The sequence below is a fragment of the Nicotiana sylvestris genome, chromosome 5 (genome assembly GCF_000393655.2).
Source record: "Nicotiana sylvestris chromosome 5, ASM39365v2, whole genome shotgun sequence".
Classification (NCBI taxonomy): Eukaryota; Viridiplantae; Streptophyta; class Magnoliopsida; order Solanales; family Solanaceae; genus Nicotiana; species Nicotiana sylvestris.
In genome coordinates this window covers 92,622,525-92,632,888 of record NC_091061.1, presented here as the reverse complement: position 1 = coordinate 92,632,888, position 10,364 = coordinate 92,622,525, and positions in this window count along the sequence as shown.

Sequence of the window (10,364 nt, the reverse complement as noted above, 5' to 3'; positions counted from 1 at the left end):
CAAATGCAAACAATTATCAGAAAATGCCACGATATCCACAAAAATTGCAAATACTGAAAAGAAGTTATTTTGTTTTGAATTTATGGGAGTAGTTCATATAGGGCAAAAATCACGTGCTCACAGCTGCCCCTCTTTGCCCGAAAACACGAAGAGTTTTTGTGCAAAGATAAAGTGAGCGGATACGAGCGATTTTTGCCCGTTTGAATACTCCGTGGGAAGCATTTTTTGAAATATTTGACCGCACCCTGCTTCCGAGATTGCTTACATATCCTTGGATAAAAAGGAATCAGGTCAGTGTAGTTCAGGAATGTTTGGTAGCTGGGACTACCATGAAGCTGTGACTTCACTGTTGCTGCTGCTGCTACTGCTTACTGAACCTCCTTATTACACCATGATAAAATAACAGAAGCTAGCCTAGACTATGATCTATGCATTACAAAATCTTATCTATATCTTCAAACTTGCTCTTGTGGTTTCTGTTGCCTTGTATTATCCCGGTGGAATTCCCTTGTTGCCGCCTTGAATTGTAATCTGAGATGTTTTCCCTTTATCCAGGTGGACACCCGCTTGCTGAAACTTGAATGTATTCCCTTGTTATCCAGGTGGGCTCCTGATTGTTGAACTTAAAATGTATTCTCTTGCTCTCTAGGTGGGCTCCTGATTTCTGAACTTGAAATATATTCCCTTGTTGTCCTGGTGGACGCCTGATTGCTGAACTTTGAAAATGTATTCCCTTGTTCTCCAGGTGGGCGCCTGGTTGCTGAAATTTGAATGTATTCCCTTGTTTTCCAGGTGGGCGCCTGATTGCTGAAACTTGAAATGTATTACCTTGTTCTCCAGGTGGGCGCCTGATTGCTGAACTTTGAAAATGTATTCCCTTGTTCTCTAGGTGGGTGCCTGGTTATTGAAACTTGAAATGTATTCCCTTGTTTTCCAGGTGGGCGCCTGATTGCTGAAACTTGAAATGTATTCCCTTGTTCTCCAAGTGGACACCTAATTGTTGAAACTTGAAATGTATTCCCTTGTTCTCCAGGTGAGCGCCTGATTGCTGAACTTTGAAAATGTATTCCCTTGTTCTCTAGGTGGGCGCCTGATTGCTGAACTTGAAAATGTACTCCCTTGTTCTCTAGGTGGGCGCCTGATTACCAAAACTTGAATTGTATTCCCTTTTTATCCATGTGGGCGCCTGATTGCCAAAACTACACAAAACAAAGAAAACGTCTGCCCCGGTTTGATGCTGGGCGCATTTAATCATGCTACCAAATATATCTATGAATTTGAAAGCTAAATCCCATTATCCAGGAGGGTCCTGAAAACTCCTAGTTAAATGATGGTTTTAAAATCTAAATCATTCTTCTAAAGGTGTTACTCCTGCCACATCTTGTTATCTAAGAAAGTATTGAACTACATCCCATTATCCAGGGGGGTCCTGACAACAAAAATTAAATCCCATTATCCAGGAGGGTCCTGAAAACCTAAAACTAAATCCCATTATCCAGGCGGGTCCTGAACACCTAAAACTAAATCCCATTATCCAGGAGGGTCCTGAAATTTAAAATCAAATCTCATCTTAAAGGTAAAAATTTCAGAGCTAAATTCAACTTCCTAACGGTGAAACTTATGCTAAATCTTAGCATCTAAGGGAGGTATTAAACTAAGTCCCATTATTCAAGAGGGTCCTTAAAATTTCAAATTGAATCTTATCCTAAGCATGAAAACTTCAAAGCCAAACTTGTATTTCCTCAAGGTAGAGCCTAGCTAGATCTTGTTATTCATGAACGTTTTGAATTTTAACTAAGTCTCATTGTCCAGGAGGGTCCTGAGAATTTTTAATATTAAACCCCATTATCCAGGAGGGCCCTGAAATTTTAAAATTAAATCCCATTATCCAGGAGGGTCCTGAGAATTTAAAATTAAATCCCATTATCCAGGAGGGTCCTGAAAATTTTAAAACTAGATCCTATTATACAGTAGGGTCCTGAAAACGTAAAAACTAAATTCCATTATCCAGGAGGGTCCTGAAAATTTTAAAATTAAATCCCACTATCCAGGAGGGTCCTGAAAATTTAAAAACTAGATCCCACTATCCAGGAGGGTCCTGAAAACTTAAAAAACTAAATCCTATTATCCAGGAGGGTCCTGAGAATTTTAAAATTAAATCCCATTATCGAGGAGGGTCCTGAAAATTTTAAAACTAGATCCTATTATCCAGGAGGGTCCTGAAAACTTAAAAACTAAATCCCATTATCCAGGGGGGTCCTGAGAATTTAGAAACTAAATCTCATTATCCAGGAGGGTCCTGAAAACTCCTAATTGAATCCTATCTTAAACATGCAAACTTTGAAACAAACTTATATTCCTTGGGGTACATTTATGCTAGACTTTGCTACTCGTGATTGTTTTGAATTTTAACTAGGTCCCATTTTCCAGGAGGGTCCTGAGAATTTTAAATTAAATCCCATTATCCAGGCGGGTCCTGAAAATTTCAAATATCAAACCTGTTTGGTGCTTGCCTTTCCCCTACGGCGGATTTCCCCGGAACAACTGAAATTTTCTGCTCCTATTTCAATCAAAGAAAAATCTTGTCAGTTTAAAATGTGATGGTTAGTTGACGGCATTCTTTCCTGAAGACCTCTCCGCTGCCATGCTTTGTTTTGATTGGCTTCCTCTGCACTAGCTAAGAACCGCTTGACTTCCCGACTGACTTTCAAACCCCCATGAGTTTGGATGACCCGGGTGTTTTATACCCGAACCGTTGTTTCACACCTCTGACCCCTTTAACTGAACCTTTGCATCTCCCATGAAATTACTAAATCATTCTGCCGATGGAACTTTTGCTGGCGCTTTATCCCACTTTACATCATGCTATCTTCGGTATACTCTGGCTGCACTATGCTTTGCAATTTTTGAAGCTGGTAGTGAGCTTTGAAATTCCTTCTTATTTGCTTAAACAGAACTGATATTGGGAACATCTTAGAGAAATAAACCCAAAAGAAATGAAATGCAATGACTTTCAGAGTTAAGGATAAGAAAATCCAAAACTGGAAGACTATCTGAAGAGAAAAAAGAAAAGAGACTTATCTGAGTGGAACAGCTGACACCAATGATTATGACCTACATTTCGGATTAATAGGCCCAATCTGTCCGACCAATCAACTTTCCGTTGCCATACTTTGCTGCCCCAGAGTTTCCATAACCTGATTTCTTCACCAAAACCTTGACCTTGTTCGGCCTGCAGTGCCCTGAAGGGTTTTCTCCAACAAGCCTTTCTCATTTGTTCATCTCTCAACTCAATTTCGCCTTACGGTGCCCGTGAGGGTTTTCACCAATAAGACTCTCTCATTTTTAATTTCTTTCAGCTCTCGTCGCCTTATGGTGCCCGTAAGGGCTTCACCAATTAGACTCTCATTTTTAATATTTTCTACTTGGACCAGAGTGTTGCCCTTGATATGAATCACCTCCACTTGCTTGACTTGGCATCTCTCGAAGACTGATCGAAAGGTCTTTCTTTGGACCGTAACGTGGGCTTTCGGATAGGGCTAGAAAGAAAGGATATCAAAGGCTCAAAACAAATTGAATGGGTTCAAAATTACGACTTTCAGAATCAAATTTCTGACATTAACCACAACTTCTGCCCCAGTTTCTTGTTTGGGGACTTTTGAATTTTTGTTTTTGATAAGACCGAACCGTGAGGCTGCCTACGTATCCTTAAAAGGAATTAGGTCGAACGTAGTTCATGTCATAGAAATTACTTTGTTGTTGTGATTTTCTCTTTTCTCTTTCTTTTCTTTCTCTTTTTTTTGCTTTCTTTTTCTCTCTTTTTTTCTTCTTTTTTTTCTTTTTTCATTCTTTTCTTTCTCTTTTTTATTCTTTTTTTCTCTTTTTTTTTTCTCTTTTTCTCTTCTTCCTTTACTTATGTTTCACGCTGGTATTTCTGATATTTGCTACTGATCCCGAAAGAGGGGGCTCAAAGGGGGTAACAAAGGATAAAGTGTTTAGATAGCAGAACAAAATGCCTTCGTCATTCCAAATCTTCAAAAACATGCCAAGTACAAACAAATATAAATTAACCAAAGAAAATCATACATAGTATCTCTTGACCGTATCGGAATTGATGGCTATTTCTACACACTTGCCTTCTACATCTGTTAAATACAAAGTGCCATTGGACAACACTTTAGTTACGATGAACAGCCCCTACCAGTTTGGAGCGAGCTTGCCTTTGGCCTCAGCCTGATGTGGAAGGATACGTCTTAACACTTGCTGACCTACTTCAAACTTCCGTAGACGCACCTTCTTATTATATGCTCTTGCCATTCTTTGTTGATACAATTGGCTATGACACACTACTGCCAATCTTTTCTCATCGATCAAACTCAATTGTTCCAAGCAAGTTTTGACCCATTCATCATCATCGATCTCAGCCTCCGCGACAATTCGAAAGGATGGAATTTCCACTTCTGCGGGTATCACTGCTTCGGTGCCATACACCAACAAATAAGGAGTCGCCCCTACTGAAGTACGGACAGTAGTGCGATAACCCAGCAATCCAAACGGCAGCTTTTCATGCCATTACGTAGAACCCTCCACCATTTTTCGAAGTATCTTCTTTATATTCTTGTTGGCTGCCTTGACTGCTCCATTCGCCTTAGGGCGATATGGGGTGGAATTGCGATGTGTAATCTTAAACTGTTGACATACCTCTTTCATCAGATGACTATTGAGATTAGCCCCATTGTCTGTAATGATCACCTTTGTATCCCAAACCGACAAATGATATTTGAGTGCACAAAATCAACCACCGACTTCTTGGTTACAGACTTGAATGTTTTAGCCTCTACCCACTTGGTGAAGTAGTTTATGGCCACCAGAATGAACCTGTGCCTGTTTGATGTTGATGGCTCAATTGGCCCAATGACATCCATGCCCCATGCAACAAAAGGCAACGGTGCAGACATCGTGTGTAATTCTGATGGTGGAGAATGAATCAAATCTCCGTGCACTTGGCACTGATGACATTTACGTACGAAACTGATACAATCTCGCTCCATAGGGAGCCAATAATAACCTGCTCGGAGAATCTTCTTTGCTAACACGTACCCACTCATGTGCGGTCCACAAACTCCAGAATGTACTTCGGTCATAATAGTTGTAGCCTGACTAGCATCTATACATCTCAGCAGCCCAAGATCTGGAGTCCTTTTGTACAGAACCCCTCCGCTGAAAAAAAACCGCTTGCCAAACTCCTACCTGTTCTCTTTTGATCACCTGTGGCTTGTACTAGATACACCCCCATCCTGATGTATTCCTTGATATCGTGAAACCAAGGCTCCCCGTCGAGCTCTTCTTCCACCACATTACAATAAGCATGCTGATCGTGGATATGAATTTGCAAAGGATCCATATAAGCCTTATCGGGATGGTGCAACATTGACGCCAGAGTAGCCAAAGCATTGGTGACCTTATTGTGAATCCTTGGAATATGCCTGAACTCTATTGATTGGAACCGTTGACAAAGATCCTGCAAGCACTGTTGGTACGGTATGAGTTTTAAATCTCGTGTTTCCCATTCTCCCTGAATCTGGTGCACTAGAAGGTCCGAGTCACCCAAGACCAAGACTTCCTAGACACCCATATCCACAGCCATCCTCAAACCCAGAATGCATGCCTCGTACTCAGCCATGTTGTTAGTACAGTAGAACCGAAGCTGAGCCGTAACAGGGTAGTGATGCTCTATTTCAGAAACAAGTACCGCTCATATCCCAACGCATTTCATGTTTGCAGCCCCATCAAAGAAAAGTTTCCATCCTAGCTTTGCAATCTGATCCAATTCATCAATGTGCATCACCTCTTCATCAGGGAAATAGGTCTTCAAAGGTTCGTATTCTTCATCCACAGGATTCTCAGCCAAATGGTCGGCCAATGCTTGTGCTTTCATCGCAGTCCGAGTCACGTAGACAATGTCAAATTCTGTGAGCAAAATCTGCCACTTTGCAAGCCTCCATGTAGGCATAGGCTTCTAAAAGATATACTTTAACGGATCCAAACGAGAAATGAGGTAAGTAGTGTAAGATGACAAATAGTGCTTTAACTTCTGTGCCACCCAAGTGAGGGCGCAACACGTCCTCTCAAGATGAGTGTACTTAACCTCGTAAGATGTGAACTTCTTGCTAAGATAATAGATGACCTGCTCCTTCCTGCCGATAACGTCATGCTGACCCAACACACAACCAAATGAATTGTCCAAGACCGTTAAATACAGAATCAAAGGTCTCCCTGGTTCTGGCGGGACCAACACAGGTGGGTTTGACAAGTACCCCTTTATCTTATCAAATGCTTACTGACATTCATCTGTCCACTTGACCGCAACATCTTTCTTTAACAATTTGAAGATAGGCTCACAAGTTGTCGTGAGCTGAGCAATAAACCTGCTGATGTAATTCAATCTCCCCAACAGACTCATTACCTCAGTTTTGTTCTTTGGGGGTGGCAATTCCTGGATAGCTTTGATCTTTGACGGGTCTAATTCAATAACTCGGCGGCTGACTATGAATCCCAACAACTTTCCAGACGGAACACCGAACGCGCATTTTGTGGGATTGAGCCTGAGATTGTACCTGCGAAGCCTTTGGAAGAACTTTCTCAGATCTCTGACATGGTCAGACTGCTTTCTAGACTTTACAATCACACCATCCACATAAACCTCGATCTCCCTGTGTATCATGTCGTGGAATATGGTCGTCATTGCTCTCATATAGGTTGCCCCAGCATTTTTCAAACCAAATGGCATGACCTCATAGCAGTATGTTCCCCATGGCGTGATGAATGCCATCTTTTTTGCATCCTCCTCATCCATTAAGATCTGGTGGTAGCCCGCATAACAATCCACAAAAGAACCAATCTCATGTTTGGCACAATTATCGATCAATATATGGATGTTCAGCAATGGGAAGTTATCCTTGGGACTTGCCTTATTGAGATCTCGATAATCAACACACACCCTGGTCTTACCATCCTTTTTCGGCACAGGCACAACATTGGCTAACTAGGTGGGATACCGGGTGACCCGAATGACTTTGGCCTCAAACTGTTTGGTGACCTCTTCCTTAATCTTCACACTCATGTCAGTTTTAAATTTCCTCAGTTTCTGCTTGACAAGGGGCAATGCCGGGTCAGTGGGCAATTTGTGAACCACCAAGTCAGTGCTTAAACTCGGCATGTCGTCATAGGACCATGCAAAAACATCTTTATACTCGAATAGTGCTTTGCTTATCTCCTCTCTGAGTTGTGGTTCAATATGGACACTTATTTTAGTTTTCCGGACATTATCTTGGTCCCCTAAATTGATTACTTCTGTATCACTCAAGTTAGGCCTGGGTTTTCCTTCAAAATGGCTTAGTTCTTTACTAATCTCTTCAAAGGCCTCATCCTCATCATATTCTGATTCATCATCACACTCTATTTCCTGAATTACTATTTTAAAATTAGATTGGATTTTAAGACTGGGTCAGAGATTCCTTATGCATGTCATATCATTGAAGCTAGCATAAAAAGAACTGTATAAGGAAGAAAAGCAAAACAAAAATAAAACTACCAGGAAGGGGAAAAAAGGAAATTGCATTTCATTGAATCTAAAGATAACAAGGTTTATACATCCAAACGGACGGAACATAGAATCTGAATTACAACCCTAGAGTAATCCAGATAAACTGAAACAAAATCAAAGAAAACTACCAAAACTCCTTCCTGGTGAGGAGAGGAGTAGCTTCCCAATTGTTAATCTTTGCACTGGGCCCAACAAATTGCACATCCGCCTTACTCGAACCCTCTCCAGCCTCTAACACGTTCACATCGGTGAATAACCTCTCGAACTTTTCAATCAAATCTCCATCCATGTCAACCACTGAACTGGGAACATCGTTACTAGGCGCTTTCTAGTACCAGGCCTGACAAATGATCTGGAAAGACACGGGACCGGCTTTAGAAAGGCCCATGCCTTCTATTTCATTTTTCTGGATCATTTTACGTCTGCGACTGTGGGCTTGAATCCTAGACCAAATGTATCCAAGTTTTTAGGAAGAGAAACCAATTGTACAATACCTTGCAGAGATGCACCCAAACCCTTGCCCGGTACAAAACCATTTTTCAACATTTCGGTAGCTAGCATGACTGATGCGGCAGCTACCCTCGGGCTTGGAACGCACTTCCCTTCTGGAATTTTCTCTACCGATACTGTGTCAAAAACCTGATAAACCCATGGACCCTTGTCGTCCTCGAACTCTATGAACGGAACAATGGCATCGCTGGGAACACTCCAATTATATTCGCCGTGCACAACAATTTGCTATCTATCCCATTCAAACTTGACCATTTGATGCAGAGTAGACGGTGTCACACCTCCTTTATCACCTGCGCCCATAGGGGGGCGTAAAAGGGAGTTTTTCCAATTAAAGGACAATCGAAACAGAATTTTATTTAAAGATTCAGAGTCGCCACTTGGGAGATTTATGGTGTCCCAAGTCACCGGTTGAATCCCGAATCGAGGAAAAGATTGACACTGTATTACAGTCCGCAAACCAGAAATCCGAGTAAGGAATTCTGTTAACCCGGGAGAAGGTGTTAGGCATTCCTGAGTTCCGTGGTTCTAGCACGGTCGCTCAACTGTCATATTCGGCTTATTTATCTGGTTTTAATACATGTTGAACCTATGTGCAAATTTTAACTGTTTATCGCTTTTATTATTATTATTTTTAACGAGAATTGCAACGTCGTGAAAATACACCTCGAACCACGTCACATCAATGCACCCGTGGTTATTGACACATTTCAACTCTATTGAGATTTAGATTTGGGTCACATAAATGTGCACCCGAGTTTAAGAAAGTAAATTATTAAAGGCGCGCCTAAAACGACTAGCGTATCATTATTTTTGGGTAGGGCCGTGAAATTTTGTTAAACGGCCCATCCCGAAGTCTAAGTAATTTTACCAACACGTATAGAGGGCCCCACAGCTTGTGTATTTTTGTTTGTCGAGGCTCGTCTCATTCATTATTATTTTTTTAAAGGAATTTGCAACGTCGTGGAAATGCATCTCGAACCACGTCACAATCAATGTACCCGTGATTAGCGACACATTTCGACTTCATTGAGATTTGGATTTGGGTCACATAAATGTGCACCCGAGTTTAAGAGAGTAAATTTTTAACGCGCGCCGGAAGTGACTTGCGCGTTATTATCTTTTGGGGAAGGCCGTGAAATTCGCTGAACAGCCCGTCCCTAAATCTAAGTACTTTGAAACAAATATTTATTGAGGGCCCCACAATTTTGTATTTTTTTATTCGGCGAGGCTCATCTCATTTTTATTCAAGGATATCCTAAAGCGACTAATTTTCTATTTATTTGTCTCTAAGAATAAAGAAAATCCTAAATAATTAGTATTAAAAGTTCAGGCTTCAAGTTCAAGTCCGGGTCCAAACAAAAGGAAACACCTTCTAGTTTGAACTCGCTACCTAACTTAAGATCCGCCGCCTGCCGTTGTAAATATTAACAAACCAGCTACCATTTCGATTCAGTTCAACCTAGCTTTATTATATGAATTGGACTATTAGAATTAACTATGTGGAATACAAAGCCATTTTTGAGCTCTTTTTACGATTTGTTGAAAAATGCATCAATGCTTAAAAACTGTCATCAAGCTAACATTAATCACTAACATTTGAGAACTAACATTAGTTACTAACATTATTTACATTGCTATTTAAAATGATGTTATTTACTCAAGTGAACTCGCAATTTCAGAATTAGACCTATTAAACCAACATGCTGATTTCCATAAACTATTTGAACCTGTTTTGTGACATAAACTATTTGAAACTGTTTCACGACTACTGAACAAAAGAATTAAATACAGTATATTTCATAACTAGTAATCACCAACTAAGATTAATTACAATTGATATTCCATGTTTGTAGAAATAGATTCAATCAGTCCAGTTTATGCATTTCAAAGTCATTCCAATACATACTATGAAATATCAAGTGAACTACTGCTTATACATCAAATTAAACACAAAGAAACAGTAATTTTCATAAATCCATTCCAACAACTCTTTACTTCCTTTCCTTTAAATTTGAGAGTTGTAGAACATGTACCTGGATAATAGAAATACAAGAAGATGAAGGAGCAGTCAGCAACAGTAATAACACAGGAACGCAGTGACAGAATAACCCAGTGATAGATTAAAAAGGAAGGAACCAGCAGAGTTCCAGCAACACCCAATGAAAACAGTAGCCAATAACCAATAGCAAACTTAGGAAGAACCAATTAAAACCCCAGAAATACCAAACAGCAACACCAATGAAAC